This window comes from Stegastes partitus, unplaced genomic scaffold (assembly GCF_000690725.1).
Source record: "Stegastes partitus isolate 25-593 unplaced genomic scaffold, Stegastes_partitus-1.0.2 Scaffold390, whole genome shotgun sequence".
Lineage (NCBI taxonomy): Eukaryota > Metazoa > Chordata > Actinopteri > Pomacentridae > Stegastes > Stegastes partitus.
Genome location: NW_007578121.1, coordinates 491,749 through 497,812, shown reverse-complemented (window position 1 = coordinate 497,812; position 6,064 = coordinate 491,749). Strand labels below are relative to the sequence as shown.

Genomic DNA, 6,064 nt, shown 5'->3' with positions numbered 1-6,064 from the left:
GCAAAACTAAGGTGAATGGCACTAGTATGGTGAGCCAGGCGGCTGGCAGGCAATGCAGGCTGGTCTGGCAAGCACAGCTTGAGGTGGAGAGCATGACATTGGCACACTGAAACAGACAAAACCCCACAAAGCAACAAGACCTGATGAAGTATCACCGAGAATAATTATGGCCTGTGCTGAGCAGGTACGTATTTTTATACCTTTTTCACAGGTAAAATCCAACAATTTTTTCCAGTCCATTATAGGTAACATTGCTGGCTTCATTAATCAGGTAAAGTGACAACATTCTGTTATTTACACATAGGTGACTTTTATGTTATTGGCCCTCACAGCTTCATTCAGACATACCCACCGCAGTGACAGTGAGAGCCACAGTATGCACATTCTTGTAGTTTAATCGTAGCAACTGGACTTGCTTGAGTTTCTTGAAGATGTTTCACCTCTCATCCAAGAGTTCTGACTGACTAGTTGGGAGTTCCAGNGCTTCTGTTCCTCCTCCTTTTCTGATGTCCTGGTAGGCACATTCTGGGCCCGGTGTTGTAGGGTTCTGATAACTCCCAGCTTGTGTTCCAGTGGGTGGTGGGAGTCGAACTGCAAATATTGGTCTGTGTGAGTGGGTTTCTTGTAGACGGAGACGGAGTCAGAGGCAGAGGCAGAAAAGCTTTGGTTTAAGGTGTCAGCTGCTCTTAGCAGTGCCAAAGCACCGCCTTCAAACCTCCAGGAATGAAAGGCACTGGCAGCACTTCAGAGAGACTGACAGATAAAGGATGATGCACAGTGGTACTGAATACAGCAGACTACCATGCCAAGATGACCAGCCTTTTGAGCGACACAACCACATATGAGACACTGAAACAAGATCCCACCAACTAATACAAGACGAAGGCAATTAACTGTTTACAGCAATTAGAAAAGGACCAAGTAATCAACCGTACACTATATTACCGCTTGTACCCAGGGGAAGCCATTCCTTGCATTTATGGACTCCCTAAGATACACAAAGAAGGAGCAACGCCTAGACCCATCGGCAGCAGCATTAACTCTGCCCCCTAGATGTAAAACTAGACTCAGATGAAACTCTAGTATCATAAGATGTCACCTCTCTTTTTACTTACATCCCTACCACAGAAGCTGAACGGTGAGGAAACTTCTCCCACAGGACAACACACTGACCGACAGGACCAGTCTCACCCCAGACCACATCTGCACTCTGCTGGACCTCTGCCTGACGAGCACCTATTTCCAATTCCAGGTAGGTTTCTACAGACAGAAACATGGCTGTGCCATGGGCTCACCGGTGTTGCCTATAGTAGCCAACCTGCACATGGAAGAAGTGGAAAGCAAAGCCCTGACTTCTTTTGCAGGAACTGCTCCTAGCCACTGGTACAGATACGTGGACAACACCTGGGTTAAAATCAGAACACTGGAAGTAGAAGCCTTCACGGAGCACAGCAATGTGGTGGGCAAAAACATTAAGTTCACCCGGGAAGACATCAGAGGAGGGAGTCTGGCCTTCTTGGACTGTGCTGCACATAGAAGAAGACAGAAGTCTGGACATAAAGATCTACAGGAAACCCACTCACACAGACCAGTATTTGCTGTTCAACTCCCACCACCCACTGGAACGCAAGCTGTTAGTTATCAGAACCCTACAACACCGGGCCCAGAACGTGCCTACCAGGACATGAGGAAAGGAGGAGGAACAGAAGCACATCAAAACGGCACTTAAAACCTCTGGCTAACCAAGCTGGTCTTTCATCAAATCCTCTACAAAACCCAGAGGAGATAGAGAAGAAAAGACCAAGAAACGAAACAACATAGTCATCACTTATGTTGCAGGAGTTTCCAAGAAGCTCAGGAGGATTTTCAATGAACACAACCTTCCAGTGTGCTTCAAGTCCCTCAACACCCTGAGACAGAAGCTGGTCCACCCTAAGGACAAGACACAAACAAAACAACATGGTGTATGCAGCCCAGTGCAGCGAGGAATGCCAAGACCTGTACATCGGGGAGACAAAACAACCACTCCACAAGCGCATAGCAAGAGCCAGCTCCTCAGGACAGGACTCAGCAGTCCATCTGTATCTTAAGGACAAAGGACACTCTTTTGAAGATAATAATGTACAGATTTTGGCCTGGGAGGACAGATGGTTTGAGAGAGGAGTGAAAGAAGCCATCTATGTCAAACTGGAAAGACCATCACTCAACAGAGGTGGAGGCATCATCTCTCACCTGTTTATAATTCAGTCCTAAGATCTCTCCCCAGGAAGATGAAACCACATTCACACCTAGCCACAAAAGACCTTAACTAACCCCTTTGTGGCAGGGGGAGTACTAACAAATTAATGACATAACAAGGGGGAGGAGCAACAAAAAACCCCAGCTGAAACCAAAATTCAAGTGTTAATTGCTCCTTAAGGATATAAGTATCTGGAACTCCCAACTACTCAGAACTGATGAAGCCTCTTGGATGAGAGGTGAAATGCCTTCAAGAAACTCAAGCAAGTCCAGTTGCTACAATTAAACTACAAGAATAACCATGACCTGGATGACTGAGAATCTTCATATACACAGTATGCACACAATATTTATCATGCACCTAAGGTTTGACAGTACATCAAGTGATGTATAATGTATAATAATACATCAACCAACAAAAAACTAAATCCAAACTAATCACAAGCTTGCTGTCTGAACAACCATTCATCTAGTTTATTTATGATTTACTCTTCACTGCAAATTATGTCTGTGTGTGCTGATAATATACATTCACCAAGCACTTTAGTACTGGAAACACTGAACTAATATTGGGTATGGTCTTCCTTTGTTCTTTAACAGCCTCAGTTTGTCATAGTTTTGTCAGGAAAGCAGGAAGTAGGACCTAAATGCAGGTATAACTGATGGATGGCAAAAAATAAGCTTACAGGGTGGTTGGTTCTTTCAAAGACAAGCAAGCAGTGAACAAACAGGAAATAAGAATAAAGATCCAGGATCAAACACATGAGACAATGAGAAGCACGTTGAGGCAAGATAGTTGGTAGAAATACCCAGGAGCTGACTGGTAACTGGGAGCTGGTGAGGTGGGTGTGTGTAGAAAGGTGAGTGGCTGCAGAATGGAGGACTGGGGACATCTTGTGGATGAACAGGGTAATAAAGAATGTAGGGGTGAAAAACCTAAAGTCAAACAGGACTCACAGATGATTTTAACAAGATGTTGGAAACATGAACATAATATGAATGAACTTAAATGAACTGAAATTTACGGAAGGCATTGTCATGTTAATGAAACTGGTTTAAAATGACTTCTGCTTTGCGACATGCTACATTGTCACAAGGTGGTTTTAATTTATAAATACATGAAACCCCTGAAGATGTATTTTTTTCCTCAATGGCCTGCTTTACTTCTCATGCCTGCTGCTGTGTTTCCTGCATATTAAATTGTTAATGAATGGCAACATTGTCATATAATTTACACACACACAGATATATATATATATATATATATATATATATAAACACACATGTGCCAGAAATCTGGGCTACATTCTAACACAACCTTTTAATAATGAGGCTAGCATGTGAGGAAATACATTTTTGTTGCAACTGTACAGACATAAAAGAGCTCCTGATGGAGCTGCTGATATCTTAGAGTCTTGGTGATGCAAGACTACAAGATATCTACATTCATACACCTGGGATCAAGCCAGCCATTAAGAATAATGGACAGGTGAACACAGTTGTTCAAATATGGGTCTCTCTGGGTTCTCTGCCTTCCTCCCACAGTACAAAAACATGCTGAGGTCATTCTAAATTTTTTATCGGTGGTAGATGTGTACCCCTGTGACAGACTAGCGACCGATCCAGGGTGTCCTTGCCTTTGCCTTGAGTCGGCTGCGATAGGCTCCAGTCGCCCCCGGACCCTAGTAAGGATTAAGCGGTGTATAGATAATGAATGGATGGGTGTTTGATTTGCTCTTCAATCAAGGGTATAGTTTGTTTGTTTTGTTTTTTTTGTTAAGCAGAATATTTTTTCAAGACTAATCCCCATGAAGTCAGAAGATTGGCATTGTTTAGAGGCTGTGAGGTAGAAAATACATCACCGAACACTGATGCTAGTAGTTGAGAATACAGCAGTCTTAGGTTAAACACAAAACAGAAACAGATATTCCTCATGTGTAAGATAAAACAATTTTACACTAGTCATATTGACTTAAGGTTTTTAAGTAATTCCAATGAATACAAAAAAATATAAAGAAAATGCATCTTTTTTGACGTTACTGTTTTTTCACAAATTTACTCCAGTAACTCTCTGAATAAACAATTTCATAGTTATGTTTTTTGTGCTTCATTTCACTTTTTTTTTTTTTCTAAAAGCCTTTATATTTATTGTCATAACCTACCCTCACACTGAACTTCTTTCAACTTAGTTGAACCAGAAATTTCACAAGACAAAACATGAGAGTCGATCACAACACTGAGCCAGGAAACTGACAGAGTTCTAGGAAGAAAACTTTGTTCTTTGAACTGGTTTGGTTCTCTGCCATGGTTCATTTGAATGTTAATGTCTGAAGTCTATGGTCTTTACCCCATTCAAATATATAAAGATCTTAGTAGATGTGGACATAAAGGCATTAGCACAGAAAATGCTTAATAAATATAAAAACATGTAGACAGATAAGAAGAGATTTACTAACTTTTCATCTTATATCTTTTCATTCTGGGTAACTACACTAAGTACAGTTATACCTTCCACATGGGTGTGTAAATTGTAATAGTCTCTTCAGTGCAAATCACACAATTAAATTTCACTAAAGAACATGAGAGGAAACCTAAAGAATTTTAGAATGACATTCTATAGTCAAAATTCGGCTCAGATGGGGCCCAGCATATTAGGCTTGAACCTGGTCAGGACTACTACAGTGAATGCATAGACCAGACAGTGAAGCACAGTGGTGGGAGTATGATGATATGTGGCTTCATGACTGCAAAAGGTGTTAGGAAGATGACAGCACCATAAATGTCTATGGATATTTAATTTTTAATTCGTTTTTTTAAAAGGTAAAGGTATATCTGTGTAGATCCTTTGTCATCCAAGACATCCTGGGATCTTCAATAAAAAGCAACTGGACGTCTCTTTTACATTCTTAAAGACGTTTCACCTGTCAACCGAGAGACTTCTTCAGTTCTAATGCAGACCAGTTTTTACTGAAGCTCTTAAATGTGTGTCCCATAACAATCCAGGGCACAGAAGGCATTAACCTAAATAAAATATATTACTCTGCCAAAGGCCTTCTCAAACTATGGTTAGCATCTTATTCACACCTCCTGTCATGAGCAGCATCGTTAAATTGTGTGTGATCCTTTCCGCAGGCTTTGTTTACAATCAAACTCTATCCAACCTTTTTAGGTACTTCTTGTTAGTTAAACATTGTAACCAACAGAATGTCTTCTTACAAGTGCAATGATGCATGCAGGGCTTGAAGAACATTCTTATCAAATCTTTTTTTGACACTCCACACACAGGCCATCTATTTTACGAGCTACAAAAAATATCTGCCACATATAGACTTTTCATATATGCTTACATCATCACTACATTTTATTGGTATGTTTTTCACTCTTCTAACTATCATTGTTACATTCAAGCTTCTGATTATGTATTTCTGCATATCTATTAATTATATGTAGACACATAGTTTAACCCTCCTGTTATGTTGCACATCAAATTGACCCGTAAATTTAAAAATCCAAAAAACATTGTTAAAAGTATTTTTTTGGTATGACATTTCTGCTTTGCGTAATAAGTATAATCAACATATAAAATGAAAATGGTTCATATTACATGTTTGCACCATAATCCATTCATCCTTTATCTATACATCCATCCATCCATCCATCCATCCATCCATCCATCCATTATCTATACATCGCTCACTTAGGGTCGTGGGGGGGCTGGAGTCTATCCCAGCTTACTTAGGGCGAAGGCAGAGGACACCCTGGACAGGTCACCAGTCTATCGCAGGGCTACACTTCGAGACAGACAACCAAGCACACTCACATTCAC

At 40.8% G+C, this 6,064-nt stretch overlaps 1 pseudogene; it reads left to right on the top strand.

Annotated features, from left to right (window-relative positions):
* LOC103359720 (uncharacterized) overlaps nt 1-2,282 on the top strand; it is a 4,131-nt pseudogene extending 1,849 nt beyond the window's left edge.
* Nucleotides 2,283-6,064: the final 3,782 nt, after the last annotated feature.